At 49.8% G+C, this 17,745-nt stretch overlaps 1 protein-coding gene across 4 annotated transcripts in view; it reads right to left on the bottom strand.

Moving 5' to 3' along the window:
• The window catches only part of DLG4 (discs large MAGUK scaffold protein 4), a 1,400,174-nt gene that overhangs the window by 483,990 nt on the left and 898,439 nt on the right, over window positions 1-17,745 (bottom strand). The gene's annotated exons all lie outside the window — the stretch shown is intronic.

Below are 17,745 nucleotides of genomic sequence, written 5' to 3'. Positions count from 1 at the left end.
GTGCTGATTGGGAGGCCCGCATATTTCCTCCTCTGTGCTGGTTACACCCCCGGCTGCCCTAGAGATTAAATCTAGAGATTGGGGGGATGGACGAGGCATCTCGCTGGAGCTTTTCCCCGGGGCAATAGCTGTGCAGCTGTAGTAGAACTGTAGTAATAGCGAAGTACCTGGCCTGCGGGCACGACCCCTAAGTCCCAACCATTCATTAATGTGCTCCCATTACGCCCCAACCTTCCTTTGTTTAGGACATACAACCTCGCGAACACATTGCACTACCCACTGGAACTCCATCCCCCGCTCCCCGCCCACACCCACAGCATCCGCCTCTCCTCGGATCACCACACTGCCCACCGCATCACCCTCCCCAGGGCCATACAATAAAGGATCGAAGGGAAAGGACCAGAAAACTGCAGAGGCAATCGTTAAACTGAAGCAGAAGGGCGAGGGGCTGCGAGGTGGAGAATGGAGCCGAGGCCTGACAGGCACTGATTGATGGCGGCTCTTTCTGTCTCCTGCTCCCCCGCTCCCTCCACCAGCCACTTCCCAGCTGAAGCCAGAGAGGGAGGCGAGCTACTTAAGCAGAAAGCAATGGGCGAGGGGGATGCAGCCAGGAAGCAGAACAGGGGACACGGAAGGGAAGAAATAACAGAGGCACGAGGACTGAGTGAGATGACGAGGGGAGAAAGACAGGGCCAGAACAAGAGGAGAGAGACAGGGCCAGAGAAAAGAGAGTAAGATATGGGGGGGGGGAGAAGAGAGGTAGGGAGACAGAAGGTGGGGAGTGCAAGAGGGCAGAGCGGGAGGGGAGAAGGGAAGAGTAAGACATGTCGAAGCAAAAGAGGGCAGAAGAGGGAAGAGCGAGGGGCAGGGAGAGAGCAGGTCCAGATAAGACATGGGGAGAGAAAGAGGACAGAGTGGGACGGGAGAAGGGAAGGGTAAGACATGTCGAAGCAAAAGAGGACAGAAGAGGGGAGAGAGGGCCAGGGGGAGAGCAGGATAAGGCAAGGGGAGTGAAAGAGGACAGAAGAGGGGAGAGGGGGGCAGGGAGAGAGCAGGATAAGACAAGGGGAGTGAAAGAGGACAGAGCGGGAGCGGAGGGGAGAAGAGAGGCAGGCATAGAGCAGGATAAGGCATGGGGAGTCAAAGAGCAGGAGGGGCAGGGAGAGAACAGGGTAAGACATGCAGAGAAAAAGAGGGCAGAGCGAGAGGGGAGAAGAGAGGCAGGGTAAGACATGGGTAGAGGACAGAGAAAGGGTCAGACGAGAGGCAGAGAGAGCGCAGGGTAAGACATGTCGAAAGAAAAGAGGGTCTAAGAGGGGGGAGAGGCGGGCAGGGAGAGAGCAGGATAAGACATTGTGAGAGAAGGTAGGACAGAACAAGAAAGAAGAGAGCGTGTCAGGGAGAGCAGGGTAAGACATGGGGTGCGAAAAGAGGACAGAACAAAGGAGGCAGGGAAGGAGCAGGGTAAGACTTGGGGAGATAAAGTAGGACAGAGCAAGAGAGGAATGAGATGGGCAGGGAGAGAGCAGGGCTAAGACACGAGGAATGGAAATAAGACAGAACAAGCAGGGAGAGAGCAGGGTAAGACATGGTGGGAGAAAGTAGGACAGAGCAAGAGAGGAATGCGATGGGCACGGAGAGAGCAGGGCTAAGACACGAGGAATGGAAAGAAGACAGAACAAGCAGGGAGAGATAAGGGCCGGGAGAGAGCAAGGTAAGACATGGGGGGAGAAAGTAGGACAGAGCAAGAGAGGAATGAGATGGGCAGGGAGAGAGCAGCGCTAAGACACGAGGAATGGAAATAAGACAGAACAAGCAGGGAGAGAGCAGGGTAAGACATGGGGGGAGAAAGTAGGACAGAGCAGGAGAGGAATGAGACGGGCAGGGAGAGAGCAGGGCTAAGCCACGAGGAATGGAAAGAAGACAGAACAAGCAGGGAGGGAGCAGGGTAAGACATGGGGGGAGAAAGTAGGACAGACAAAGAGAGGAATGAGATGGGCAGGGAGAGAGCAGGGCTAAGCCACGAGGAATGGAAAGAAGACAGAACAAGCAGGGAGAGAGCAGGGTAAGACATGGGGGGAGAAAGTAGGACAGAGCAGGAGAGGAATGAGACGGGCAGGGAGAGAGCAGGGCTAAGCCACGAGGAATGGAAAGAAGACAGAACAAGCAGGGAGAGAGCAGGGTAAGACATGGGGGGAGAAAGTAGGACAGAGCAAGAGAGGAATGAGACGGGCAGGGAGAGAGCAGGGCTAAGCCACGAGGAATGGAAAGAAGACAGAACAAGCAGGGAGAGAGCAGGGTAAGACATGGGGGGAGAAAGTAGGACAGAGCAGGAGAGGAATGAGATGGGCAGGGAGAGAGCAGGATAAGACATTGTGAGAGAAGGTAGGACAGAACAAGAAAGAAGAGAGCGTGTCAGGGAGAGCAGGGTAAGACATGGGGTGCGAAAAGAGGACAGAACAAAGGAGGCAGGGAAGGAGCAGGGTAAGACTTGGGGAGATAAAGTAGGACAGAGCAGGAGAGGAATGAGATGGGCAGGGAGAGAGCAGGGCTAAGACACGAGGAATGGAAAGAAGACAGAACAAGCAGGGAGAGAGCAGGGTAAGACATGGGGGGAGAAAGTAGGACAGAGCAGGAGAGGAATGAGACGGGCAGGGAGAGAGCAGGGCTAAGCCACGAGGAATGGAAAGAAGACAGAACAAGCAGGGAGAGAGCAGGGTAAGACATGGGGGGAGAAAGTAGGACAGAGCAGGAGAGGAATGAGACGGGCAGGGAGAGAGCAGGGCTAAGCCACGAGGAATGGAAAGAAGACAGAACAAGCAGGGAGAGAGCAGGGTAAGACATGGGGGGAGAAAGTAGGACAGAGCAAGAGAGGAATGAGACGGGCAGGGAGAGAGCAGGGCTAAGCCACGAGGAATGGAAAGAAGACAGAACAAGCAGGGAGAGAGCAGGGTAAGACATGGGGGGAGAAAGTAGGACAGAGCAGGAGAGGAATGAGATGGGCAGGGAGAGAGCAGGGCTAAGCCACGAGGAATGGAAAGAAGACAGAACAAGCAGGGAGAGAGCAGGGTAAGACATGGGGGGAGAAAGTAGGACAGAGCAAGAGAGGAATGAGATGGGCAGGGAGAGAGCAGGGCTAAGACACGAGGAATGGAAAGAAGACAGAACAAGCAGGGAGAGAGCAGGGTAAGACATGGGGGGAGAAAGCAGGACAGAGCAAGAGAGGAATGAGATGGGCAGGGAGAGAGCAGGGCTAAGACACGAGGAATGGAAAGAAGACAGAACAAGCAGGGAGAGAGCAGGGTAAGACATGGGGGGAGAAAGTAGGACAGAGCAAGAGGCGCGAGTTAGCCAAAGAGACCGGGTAGCGAAATGGAGAGCGAGAGACGTAGGAGAGACCAGGAGCAAGGGAAATGCTGTACGATATTCTGCACCCCATGGCAGAATGATGGGCCATACCTGCCTACATTTGCTAAAGAAAAATCCAGAGGATTACGTCATCAGACACCCGCCCTCTTCCCCTGAGACTCCGCCCACCCACGCCATCCACATTAAAAAACATAAAAACGTCAAATGTCAGCAATTTGGGCGAGATTTACGCTGATCTGCCCATACCGCGATGTGATTGGCTACTATTGGTCTGTTTGTAGCCAATCAAATCGAGGCGTGGGCAGAGCTACTGGAAGGACCGGACATCCCGGAGACTCCACGGTGACCCAGAGAAGAGCATAACAACCAGAGAGACTAGGCAGGTATGATGAAGCTGGTATTTGGCAATCTTCCGGGCCACGCCCACTTAGTAGCCTCGCCCACCTACAGATGTTTAGAGCCGAACACCACTCCACCATTCTGCCATGGGGTGCAGAATATCACAGCAACGGAACAGAAGTGTGGCGAGAGGAGCACGAGAAAGGGTTCAGAGACAGGGAGAGAAGGAGGAGGAAGAAAAACGAAAAGCGAGAGTAGGGAAGGGCTGAGAGAAGAGGCATTGGAACATGAGAGAAAGTGGCAGGGACAGAGACAGAGGTTGGGGGAAGAGAAGGGGTTGCAGTGGATTTACCCATGACATAATCTATTAATGTACTCATGTATTCCGCAAGTGCGTTAAGGGCATTCCACTTTCAGAGGTTCTAGGGCCTTCAGCTGGTCTCTAGGTGTTCTAGCGCCAAACAATGGCATTCCCCGCGCGGAGACTTCTCTCTCCGAAGGAAAGACAGAGGTAATGGTGCTAAACGTAGGCGATCCGGTGATCCTGCCCGTCATTAGACTGCCTCATAAAAGAGTGCGGGAGGTCTAGTGTCAAGCGTGTCCCTGCGCGTCAATCTGCGGGTTAATCTGCAAAAGACACACGGCAGGAGCAAAATAAAGGCCAAAAGAATCGTAATGCAGTCACACTATCCATCTATGACACAGAGTAGGCGCGTTCCATCTATGACACAGAGTAGGCGCGTTCTCTAAATGCACACACTTGGTCAGGCAGGAGAAGAGCTTCAACAAACCAGATAGTTGGCTCCCTCATACTTTCAAAAGTGCTTCTGGGAATTTGGGCAAGTTCGGGGTTCACACAAGAATGGATCCCACAAGGAAGGTCGGGCGGCCACCCCCACAGGACTCTAAAGGCATGTGTCATGAGGGCTGGAGGCTGGAAGCTTTGGTCCCGATGGAAGCACCATTAAACTACACATTACGGCACCTCCAGCGCCGTTCTAGTAGTTACGTTTTGGGAGCATTCATAACGAGGTTAGCCACGCCCCCTCAGTGCGTTGCAACTATCTTCGTTTCCTCGCTCCACTGTAGTCGTATACTTCAGTGCTCCTAGCGTTCTCCAGCCTCAGTTTCCTCTTTCCTTCTGCATTGCCTTCCCTTCTGATTCTTACCTACTTGTCCTCCTGACTTTCGCTCCGGTATTTGTCTGCCATCTTTACCGTCTTACCGTCTCCTATTCCTCCCCCCCCCTTGCCCTTTCTCCTACACCTGGTATTTCACGAGTTCCGGTGTTTTTTTTACCTTTCTAACGGCTCGGTGAGTTTTCTCCGTAGAGATTGGGGGATCCTTTCTCTTAGCCCATTTCCCTCCTCATTCTTTCTTTTACTGTCGTACTTTCACTGTTATTTTTGCTCCATCTGTTCGCCTACCTGAAGCCCTTCCTCCTTAGCTTCCTGTGTCACTGGCTTACCTTCCATCTGGATACCGGGTGGTTGGTGAGGGCTTCCCCTCCTGGTTATACAGTCTACATACTGGGGAAACTCCTGCCCAGCCTCTACTACGGAACATTCTAGGAAATCTCCGACTCAGCCTTTGCTTAAGTACAGTTTGCGGAATCTCAAGACCAAGACTTTGGACACTCCTCCTCTTTTGGTTTCGGAATTGAATGCTACTGGGGTTTTTTATGCCGCGGGCTTTTTCCCCATATAGGGCTGTAGAGGGAAGGTGCCATATATTATTGCAGTCTGTTTTCTAATAGCAACCATTGTGGCGCATTCCCGAAACAGACCCTATCTCTTCTCAAAAAAAGGATATTCCAAAGAGACAACAGAACTACCCGGATTGGAATTATCCTCCAGTGAATCAGACACCGAGATACAGGTGAGCTCCACTCTTGACAGATTGCAACGCCCAAAAATGGCCACGGCAGAACAAGTCCAGGAGCTAATAAACGCTGTACAGAACTTTTCCCTCGAACTGCAGGGAGTTAAGGCAGAGAACGCTGTTCTCCGTCAAATGGCAGTCGCCAGAGAAGCCCACCAGACGGATTTACCACCCTTGTCCTTGGCAGCAGGAAAGTTTGATGGTTCACCCAAAAAGGTTAAGGAATTCCTGGATGCTTGCATGATATACTTTACCTTCAGACCTACTACTTATACTCTAGATCGCACTCGGATAGGATTTCTCATATCCAACATGATCGGAAACGCCCTTGCGTGGGCAACTCCGTTGGTCACGTCCAACAATCCTGTCTTACAAGACTATAATGCATTCACAACCCTGCTACGCCAAACCTTTGAAAGACAAGAGATTGGATTCTCTGCTGGAGAAGCCTTGTTTGATATTAAACAAGGTTCGATGGACTTAATGTCTTATATTTCTACCTTCAAGAAGCTGGCGGCGGAAGCGGGCTGGCCAGACACCGTGCAATACACCGCATTCAGAAGAGGTCTGCACGACGACCTGAAAGACGAATTGGCACGAGTTCCTAGACCGGCGACATTAACCGACTTGTACACTTTAGTCCTACAGATAGATTATCGACTCATGGAAAGACGATCTGAGAAAAGAAAAAACCGAACTCTTTCTATCCCTGGACCGTCACCTGTTTCCACCCAGGGGTCACATCGCTCTGGTGAAGAACCCATGCAGATTGGTACGACCAGGGGTCCTCTTTCAACCACAGAAAGAAACCGACGGAAGGAAAAGGGCTTATGTATGTACTGCGCGTCAGAAACACACTTCCTCAGGGATTGCCCGGAGGTTCCCCCGAGACGTCGGGGAAACGACGGACCCCGGTCTTAGAAGGAGCCACTTACCGGGGTTCAGTGGAAGGCTCACATTGTGCTCAGACGTCAGGTGAAGACGCCCGACTTATGGTCCTTCAAGTGTCACTCCAGTGGAAGAACTGTCCAAAAAAGAACGCCTTAGCCCTCATTGACAGTGGGGCGGCTGGTAATTTCTTAGACATCAATTGGGCTAAACAAGAAGGTATTCACCTGGTAAAAAAGACAGAGGAACAAAAGGTGGAAGGGGTGGATGGCCGTCCCTTATGTTCAGGACCCATTGTACAAGCTGCAGTCGACATCAAGGTATGCATATCTCTTCATCAGGAAACCCTCACCTTTGATGTGATAAGAGCAGCACATTTTCCCATAATATTAGGAATCCCTTGGCTTCGTAAACACAATCCTGATATTAACTGGTCCCTCAACACCTTAAAATTCGAATCTGAGTACTGCTTCCAACACTGCTGCTCTTCCAAACAGACGGAAGCAACCGTTATCTCTAGCCCATCAGGAACTTCTGGTTCCCTTCGAGTTCTTAACATTCACCCCATTTTTCATGAGTTTGCTGATGTGTTTGAGGATAGAATACCCAAAGACTTGCCCCCTCATCGGTCCGAAGATTGTGCTATGGATCTCGTTCCGGGTACCACTGTACCCTTTGGACGTATGTTCTCTTTAACCTTCCCAGAAAAACAAGCATTGAGGACATATCTAGATCAAAACCTCCAAAACGGATTGATTCGTCCTTCCAAGTCTCCAGCAGGGGCTTCCTTATTCTTTATAGCCAAGAAGGACACGAGTGAACTACGCCCATGTATAGACTATAGGGGCTTAAACAAGATCACAGTGAGAGATCGCTACCCGATGCCTTTGATAAAAGATATCTTGGAGGCAGTTGAAGGATCATGTATATTCAGCAAGCTAGACCTTAGGGGTGCTTATCATCTCTTAAGGGTCAAGACTGGGGACGAATGGAAGACGGCATTTCGTACACCCTTTGGATTGTATGAATATCGAGTAATGCCCTTTGGCTTAGTCAATGCCCCAGCAGCCTTTCAGCGGTTTATGGATCATATTTTTGCTGATCTCTTATTTGTCTCAGTTATAGTATACTTAGACGACATCCTGGTCTTTTCTTGTAACCCTATTCAACATCAGGGCCATCTCACTGAAGTTATGGAACGCTTGAGACGCCATCAACTCTTGGCTAAACCGGAAAAATGTGTGATTGCAGTAACTTCGGTTCCCTATCTAGGTTTTATCCTATCGGAACATGGTATTAAGATGGATCCCAAAAAGGTCTCAGCTATTCTCTCCTGGCCAGCCCCCTCTTCGGTAAGGGAGGTACAGGCCTTTTTGGGTCTTTCAAATTTCTACAGACGATTTATCGTCAACTTTTCTGAGCAGGTTCTTCCGATAACAGCTCTACTAAAGAAGGATGTTCCCTTTATTTGGAATCACAACGCAGAACAAGCGTTCCTAGGATTAAAAAAGGCGTTTTGTTCGGCTCCGATTCTCAAACAGCCAGACCAACGAAGGCCCTTCGTGGTTGAAACTGATGCATCTGCAGGGGCAATAGGGGCTGTTCTCAAACAAGAACACGATGGTAAGGAACACCCAATAGCCTATCTTTCTCGCACGCTTACGCCTAGCGAAAACAACTACTCTGTTATAGAGAAAGAGCTTCTGGCCATTAAGCAGGCATGTTCAGACTGGAGACATCTTCTCCAAGGGTCAAGACATCCATTTGAGATTCGCACAGATCATAGCAATCTCAAAGTACTACAACAAATGGAGTGTAAGAACACCCGACAAGCCCGATGGGCTTACTTCTTTGCCCAATATGATTTCTTTATTACCTACCTCCCGGGCAGTAAGAATGTCCTAGCGGATAGTCTATCTCGTAGCCCCTCCAGTTGGGTTAATCCACCCTTTAAGGGGGAACTTTTGTTACCTGAGGTCCGAATCGTCCATACAATCTCAAGGTTTCTACAGGACGTCAAGGAAGCAACTCAGGTTGCTATACTACCTCTTTCCAAGCCAGTTCAGGAGCAATTATGCAAGAAAGAAGGACTGTGGTTCTACAAAGGAAAGCTTTTCATTCCCAACACCAAGCTACAGTCACGAGTCCTTCATTGGGGTCATGAATCACGGATCGCAGGTCACAAGGGCTTAACAGCTACTTCCGACCTGATCAGACGAATGTTCTGGTGGCCTAACATGCTGTCTGACATTCATTTATATGTAGGGTCTTGTCCTATCTGCGCCAGGAGCAAGGGTCTGACTTCAAAACCTGCTGGTTTATTGCACCAACCTAAACTTCCTACAGCTCCGTGGGCACATGTCCCTACCGACTTTGTGGTAGATCTCCCTAAGTCTCAAGGATACTCAGCAATCATGGTAACCATAGACAGCTTCAGTAAGATGGGCCATTTCTCACCACTGAAAGGAGTGCCTTCTGCTCCGGAGATGGCGCAGGTATTTCTAAAAGACATTGTCCGACTCCATGGTATCCCAGAAACTATTCTTTCGGACAGAGGTTCCCAGTTCACTTCTACCTTTTGGAAAACCTTATGTGATCTACTGGGAATAGAACGGGCCCTCACTTCAGGTTACCATCCACAATCGAATGGACAGACGGAGCGTCTCAACGCCACTATGGAGCAGTATCTTCGCTGTTTTGTTAACGAACAACAAGATAACTGGGTCTCTCTTCTTCCAATGGCCGAGTTTTCGTATAACAATACCCTTCACTCGGCTATTAAAATGACACCTTTTTTTTGTGTGTTTGGTCATCATCCCCGTTCTTTTCCCTTGGATGATATCCAGGCTTCATGTCTACCCACGATAGACTCTCTCTTGGAAAACATTACCAGAACACAGAAGAACTCTCTTATCAACCTACAGGAAAGTAGAGCTCGATCTAAACATCAAGCTGATACACATCGGATCCAGAATCCTGACTGGCAAGTAGGGGATAGAGTCTGGCTCTCAACCAGATACTTACCTCGTTGGACACATCCTTCTAAATTCTCTCCCAAATATCTGGGCCCTTATACCATCACTGCTCGCATTAATCCTGTGGCTTTTCGATTGAAACTCCCTTCTCAGCTCAGCAGAATTCATCCAGTCTTCCACTCTTCTCTGTTGAAAAAGTTCATCCCAGACCCACACCACAGGAAAAGAAGAACCTTTCATTTAAAGGACACTAATCCACAGGCAGACGAATATGAAGTGGAGAGGATAATAGATTCAAGATACTACAGAGGTCGACTCCAGTACCTAGTGAGATGGAAAGGTTATTCTCAAGCAGAGGATTCTTGGGAACCTGTGACTAATCTCTCAGCTCCCAGATGTGTGCGACAGTTTCACGCCCTCTATCCGGGTAAGCCTGGGGTCGGTACCCCAAGAAGGAGGCATACTGTCATGAGGGCTGGAGGCTGGAAGCTTTGGTCCCGATGGAAGCACCATTAAACTACACATTACGGCACCTCCAGCGCCGTTCTAGTAGTTACGTTTTGGGAGCATTCATAACGAGGTTAGCCACGCCCCCTCAGTGCGTTGCAACTATCTTCGTTTCCTCGCTCCACTGTAGTCGTATACTTCAGTGCTCCTAGCGTTCTCCAGCCTCAGTTTCCTCTTTCCTTCTGCATTGCCTTCCCTTCTGATTCTTACCTACTTGTCCTCCTGACTTTCGCTCCGGTATTTGTCTGCCATCTTTACCGTCTTACCGTCTCCTATTCCTCCCCCCCCTTGCCCTTTCTCCTACACCTGGTATTTCACGAGTTCCGGTGTTTTTTTTACCTTTCTAACAGCTCGGTGAGTTTTCTCCGTAGAGATTGGGGGATCCTTTCTCTTAGCCCATTTCCCTCCTCATTCTTTCTTTTACTGTCATACTTTCACTGTTATTTTTGCTCCATCTGTTCGCCTACCTGAAGCCCTTCCTCCTTAGCTTCCTGTGTCACTGGCTTACCTTCCATCTGGATACCGGGTGGTTGGTGAGGGCTTCCCCTCCTGGTTATACAGTCTACATACTGGGGAAACTCCTGCCCAGCCTCTACTACGGAACATTCTAGGAAATCTCCGACTCAGCCTTTGCTTAAGTACAGTTTGCGGAATCTCAAGACCAAGACTTTGGACACTCCTCCTCTTTTGGTTTCGGAATTGAATGCTACTGGGGTTTTTTATGCCGCTGGCTTTTTCCCCATATAGGGCTGTAGAGGGAAGGTGCCATATATTATTGCAGTCTGTTTTCTAATAGCAACCATTGTGGCGCATTCCCGAAACAGACCCTATCTCTTCTCAAAAAAAGGATATTCCAAAGAGACAACAGAACTACCCGGATTGGAATTATCCTCCAGTGAATCAGACACCGAGATACAGGTGAGCTCCACTCTTGACAGCATGTCGCACTGGCCTGCCTGGGCCTAGAAGACTCCCTCAGAGAAGTGAGATACGTTTGGTGCTCTTTTTTTAATTTCCAACTTACGCTGAAAATATATTTTTTATTTTCAGTGCCAGTGGGCCCACTCGCACTAGAATTAAAAAAATATAGTTTACTATTCTAACAAGGGAGGGCCAGCATACACCCCAAATAATCTACTTTGCCATGTGCTGCCTCACCCAGCCTGCGGACAGGTCTACTCCAGTAAGAATAGAGAAAAGGTTGCTTTCAAGTTGGCCAGGGAATAAGCCAGATGTTGGGGAGTCACTCTACAGGGCCAGCGGTAGGAGTTCTTCTGCCCCATAAGTGCCTGCAAATATCGGAATTTTGAAGGGGTGACTCACGAATACTCACCTCTGCATACAATGAACTCACAAGGAATGCACGTGACCGTTACATACCGAAAATCAGTACAGAAAAATGCAGTGAGTGCCCTCTATGCTGTAAAGACCCTCTGGACACACACACTCCGCCCTTTCGTCCCATGATAAAACTATTGCGAGTACTAAGCAATAGTAGAACTATCAACTGTGTCATATGCATTGGTCGAGTTGTGCGGGAGTGGTGCTCCTCTACTTTTTTTAAATTAAGTTTTACTGTTCCTATACTTTTATTTTAAAAAGAAACCGCTCCAAAATGGTTTTGTTTTCAAATAAAAGTTTAGGAAGGAGTTAAAACTTGCATAGGCGCATTGTTGGTGGGGTTGTATTGCGCGCGGGAGGGGACGTGGCGATGGGGTTTGTGGGGAGCGGGGTATGTCAGCAGGGAGCATAGTTACACTACTACTTTTTGACCACTGCTCATACAGACAAGTAGTGTGTGTGCCAAAAATGACCCAAAACCACTGAAGAAACCCTTTTGCTACAGTTCTGCTAAGGCAGAACTTTATAAGCAATGATGGTAGAGTAGAGAGACAGAGTTATGTAGCCAGAAACTGTTACATTTTGGCTCCATCTAAATGAAATTGGCATAGACTCACTACACCACTAAGCACCAAATGACCTAAAAAGGAAAGCAGCCACAATATTGGAGAGTCCTCTATAACAGCACTGGCATCACCAGCTCCCACATCTCCTCCCACACTCGGTGTTTGGGAGGAGAGGGGCAGGAAGTGGGTGGGCATCGCCATTTGGATTAGCATGGCCATTGCCAGTCAATGGGTGGTGTGAGGGCATCATGAAGCAAGACACAGACAACAGATTCAAAGTTCAAAATAAGATGGTTTATTAAATCAAACGTCAGATGGCTGAAGGCCTAACTTCGCCCGATGCTAAGGTGGGATTTCCCAACCTGACCGGAACTAAGGAAAGTCTGAGTCAGAAAGCTCAACTTAAAAGTCTGTCTGTGTCCAGAACCTATCCCTGCCCTCACAACCGAAGCTAAACAATGTGTAGGGATGTCAATAATACATGAAATTGTGATCAACACAAGGTTCTGAGCTTCTTCCTGCTCCCAGCTTCCTTTTCAGTTCCCCTTCCCCATGTTCAAGAAAGTTCCACAGAATTCTCAGGGTTCCCTTCCCCAAGTTCAAGACAACAAAGTTCAAAAGGAGGGGGTCTTGAGGGACCAGTCCTGCAATACAGCATTTGCAGTTCATCAAGCCCGCGGGTTCCCTTCCCAAAGACTTTCACATAGCAACTTATACTTGGTACCAGCCTTTCAATGTTCAACTCAACTCCAGGTCAACTTGACCCTCCTTCTGGATTGCATTAACAGTTAATTTAAAGTGCAACTTCTTGGGTTGTTTCATAATGTCTTTAGCTTTCACAATTGAGGGTCCCTTGTATAGGCGCAGTTGTCAAATCACACGGTGCACCCATCAGAGGTAGCCCAACTAGGAACCCTAGGCTCTTCAGCCAACACAGGTTCTTCTGTATTTGCCCCTGTGTACAGATTCCCATTCAGTTAGCTTCTCCTTGTTGCCTCTTGGCTTCATGTGCAGTTTCACACTCTCCTGGCTTCTCCTGTTTAGTCTCTTGGCTTTGCCACAATGTGTCACACATCCTATGCCAGTCTGGGGCATTGCTGCACTGTATTTATTCACAAAGTTCACTTTGAGGTGGTCTTAATTATTCCCCACCTTTCTGTCATGCTCTTTCACACACACTTTTATTTTGTATGTTCCTTTCAAATGTGCACTTTCACATTTAACTTTCATCAGCTTGTAGCCTTGCTCACAAAATTCTCATTCAGTTTGGTATTCAATATTCGTGATTTGACTTTGCCCCTTAATTCTTATTCAGCCTGTGGCTTTGGGTTTATTTCAACCTATACGTGTCATTTCATTTGGCATTCTTATCGTTCATAAGCATTTTGTATTTATACGTAGCCCCTAGCAGCACCCCAGTCTCGAGTGAGATTCCCCTGCACTCACCAGTCTTCAGCGTTCCTGCGCGGTGGCTGCGTCGCTCCACTTCTGCTTCGCAGGCTGGCTTGCTGGTAACTGCGAGCCCCGCTCGCACTGCGGGTGCCTCTCTCCACACGTCGGCAGCCCCGCTTCCCTTCCGTGGACGCTTGCTGCTTCTTTTCTTCTTTCCTCTTGGTTCGCAGCTCCAGCTGCTCTTTTCTGATCACGGAGGCTCCCACACCTGTAGAATTCATATGGCCTAACCCACCCTGGGCTCCAGAGGTCTTCTGGGCAGTCTGCCGGTATCCTGGCCTCCTTTCAGGACCCACCATGGCTGCCTCTACACAGAAATGTCTCTCTGCTGGCCACACCCACACAGACCTCCCTGTTGGTCATCTGTACACTGCTCTTTTCCTCTCCTCTTATACACCTGCAACCACTTAACAGGTTGCAGGTGTGAGCTCTCAATTGGTCTTGCCAGACTGCAGTTAGAGGGACATGCCTGATCTTCCCAGTACTCTGCAGGCATCTTCCTCGTCCCAGTACTAGAGTGGTGAAATGAGTTACTATTGTTCACTACTCCTAGTTGCCTCTTCCTTGTCCCAGTACTGTCATAGGTAAAATGTGTGAAAATCAGGGGAACTTTTTACAATAGCCCATAAAGGCAGGGGAGGGTTAGGATGGTTTTCGGAAGGGAAAGGGGGATACCATGGGCCTCATTACACGGATGGCGGTAAGGATTTACCGGTACCGGTAAAATACCGGTACCGGTAAATCCTTACCGCCTTACTGCAAGGTCCCTTTGCGGGTTGGGGGATTTAACGCCTGCTTTTTGCAGGTGTTAAAATCCAACCCGCAAAGGGACCTCGGAGCTAATTACGGCACTGCAAAATTGCGGTGCCGTAATTAGCGCCTTCCCCATTCCCATAGAGCCCTATGGGGCAGAAATGGGAATGGGGAAGGGCAATGGTGGAAGGGGGATTTACCGCCCCTCCAACCTTGGAATGGGGCGGTAAATCCCCTTTCCACCAAGGCGGTGCCAGTATTTTACCGGCATGAGCCATGGCGCTAATAGCACCATGGCTCACCGCCTACCGTGTAATGAGGCCCCATGTCTCGCATGTGGGTACCCCACTCCCAATCCCCAAGGACCCTCAACCCAGGTGATCCTCCCTAGCTTTTCCACCCCCAGGGTCAGGATCTAAAAGCGATAGCCTTTCCCTGGCCACCTGAGAAGAGGATCCAGGGGGAGTGGGAGTGACCATACCCTCAGGTTTCTCAACGTGGGTAAAAAAACAAACAGCTACAAGCTTTGTGTCCCTCCTCATATCCCATGTCCCTCCAAGCTACACTGCAATGCAATAGGGTTGGCTTATAGCCTAAACTAAAAAGGTCGTCACTGGGTGAGCTGGGCAGATTTGGAGACGATGAGACAGGGCTCATGTTCTCTGGTGTCACATGAGCATCTCCATTTGTCTCCTACGCTCCACCAGCAGGGACTCCAGGACTCTCACGCACGCATGACGTGGTTATCTGTGTCAGCATAACAAAGGAGGCCAGGGCTGCCTGCAGTAGAGGCATCAGAGGAGAGAACAGAGGAGGAGAGAACTCGGAGACCATACTGGTTGTCTGCAGCCAGAGAAGCTCAGCAGACAAGGAGCCTGCAAGTGCCAGATGCCAGAGCTGAATGCGACACATCGAGGACCAAGACATTAAGAGAGCCAGAGCTGACTGCAGCTGGGACATGCTGCTAGAAACACACCGTCGACCAGGAGTTTGTGAGAGGCTGCAGCTGAGGTACGTTGCTTGAGACACACCAACGACCAAGCGGTTATGAGAGTGACACACCGCTGGAGACACAACGTCGATCAGGCGGATATGGGAGCCGGAGTTGACTGCAGTGAGATACGCTGTTAGAGACACATCATCGACCACGTAGGTATGAGAGCCAGAGCTGACTGCAGTGAGACACGCTGCAAGAGACGCATCACAGAGCAGGCAGATATGACAGCCAGAGTTGACTGCAGTGAGACACGCTGCTAGAGACAGATCGTCGACCAGGCGGATATGAGAGCCAGAGTTAAATGCGCTGAGACACACTGCTAGAGACACATTGTCGACCAGGTGGGTTTGAGAGCCAGAGAGGACTGCAGTGAGACACACTGCTAGAGAAACACTGTGGACCAAGACTTTTTGAGATCCAGAGCTGACTGCAACTGAGACACTCTGCTAGAAACACATTATCAATCAGACTGATATGAGAGCCAGAGTTGACTGCAGCTGAGACACGCTGCAAGAGACGCATCGTAGACCAGGTGGTTATGAGAGCCAGAGTTGACTGCTGCTGCGACACGCTGCAAGAGACGCATCGTAGACCAGGTGGTTATGAGAGCCAGTGTTGACTGCTGTGAGACATGCTGCAAGAGATGCATCGTAGACCAGGTGGTTATGAGAGCCAGAGTTGACTGCAGCTGAGACATGCTGCAAGAGATGCATCATAGACCAGGTGGTTATGAGAGCCAGCGTTGACTGCAGCTGAGACACGCTGTAAGAGACGCATCATGGACCAGGTGGTTACGAGAGCCAGAGGTGACTGCTGTGAGACATACTACTAGAGAAAAACGTTATGAGAGCCAGAGGTGACTGCAGCTGAGACATGCTGCAAGAGACGCATCATAGACCAGGTGGTTACGAGAGCCAGAGTTGACTGCTGTGAGACACGCTGCTAGAGATGCATCGTAGACCAGGTGGTTACGAGAGCCAGAGGTGACTGCAGCTGAGACACGCTGCAAGAGATGCATCGTAGACCAGGTGGTTACGAGAGCCAGAGGTGACTGCAGCTGAGACACGCTGCAAGAGACGCATCGTAGACCAGGTGGTTACGAGAGCCAGCGGTGACTGCAGCTGAGACACGCTGCAAGAGACGCATCGTAGACCAGGTGGTTACGAGAGCCAGAGGTGACTGCAGCTGAGACATGCTGCTAGAGACACATCACAGACCAGGTGGTTACGAGAGCCAGAGTTGACTGCTGTGAGACACGCTGCTAGAGACGCATCGTAGACCAGGTGGTTGCGAGAGCCAGAGGTGACTGCAGCTGAGACACGCTGCAAGAGATGCATCGTAGACCAGGTGGTTATGAGAGCCAGAGTTGACTGCAGCTGAGACACGCTGCAAGAGATGCATCGTAGACCAGGTGGTTACGAGAGCCAGAGGTGACTGCAGCTGAGACACGCTGCAAGAGACGCATCGTAGACCAGGTGGTTACGAGAGCCAGAGGTGACTGCAGCTGAGACACGCTGCAAGAGACGCATCGTAGACCAGGTGGTTACGAGAGCCAGAGGTGACTGCAGCTGAGACATGCTGCTAGAGACACATCACAGACCAGGCAGATATGACAGCCAGAGTTGACTGCAGGGAGATACAGAGTGTGAAGAGGCCACTTTCCAGACACAAGGGAAGGTGGAGGCTTAGTGCACTTTACTTAAGTTTTCACAATACCCAAACAAAGCTATTCACGTCTAAAGGTGAACAAGAAACTCATGAAAGGACTCTCACCAAAGAGGTGCTTGCGGCTGCAAGAAACACACAACCCAAAACAGTGGAGCAATAACGGGAATTAACTCATTACTACTAACTTACTAACAAAGCCAAATGCATACACAACACAACAACAGGAATGCAATCATCTTGACTGTCAGGGCTCTAGAGCTGAGGAGTCCTTTTAAATGTTGACTTAAAGGGCCCATTCAAGTTTACAACAGTGGCTAAGTGTTAAAGGAAACGTCAGTGTCGATGGAAGCCCTTAGTCGGTCAAGAATTTGGGCGGAGATGGGCATCAAAGGTTGGAAGCGCTGGTAAAAGTTACATTTCAACTGAGTGTTTCTAAAGGAGCAAGGTCTCTCAGGTGGGTCTCATGTGGTCACCGCTGGTGATAGGAGCCTTCGCTGGTGAGGAAGGAGGGAAACGGGGCTTCGGCGGGGCGTACACAGTTCTTACAGAAAGTCATTTTGATACGTATATGCTTGCTGAATAATTGTGCTTCGTCCAACCCAGACCAGTGGGACTAAAATATTGATTGGTTCTATTCACCTCGGGATGAATAGAGTGAATGGTACTCACCGGCTGGTGGAAGCACAATGCCACCAGTGGAAAAAGTACCAACATCGAGTTTTTCCGTGACAATAGCATCTGGCGCTCACTTATCTCTCACTTTCCTGATCAGTGCCTTAGCAATTGGGATCCTGGAAGAGGCTGCGACTGGCTGTGCGCTGAGCCCTCTCTTCGTGGGCTGGAAAATCTTTACACACTGGTGATTCGGCAGAACACCACAACTGCCAGGCACCACTCGCGAATACAGAGTGCTCCTGAACCCACGGCCAAAGCGGACTTCAGATAAGGTGCCATGAGTGCCAGCAGTTCCTCGGGTACACAGTGCCATGAGTGCCAGCAGTTTCTCGGG

This window comes from Ambystoma mexicanum, chromosome 1p (genome assembly GCF_040938575.1).
Source record: "Ambystoma mexicanum isolate Mex_15411 chromosome 1p, UKY_AmexF1_1, whole genome shotgun sequence".
Classification (NCBI taxonomy): Eukaryota; Metazoa; Chordata; class Amphibia; order Caudata; family Ambystomatidae; genus Ambystoma; species Ambystoma mexicanum.
The sequence above is the reverse complement of the archived record's forward strand: the minus strand, read 5'-3'. Positions and strand labels throughout refer to the sequence as shown.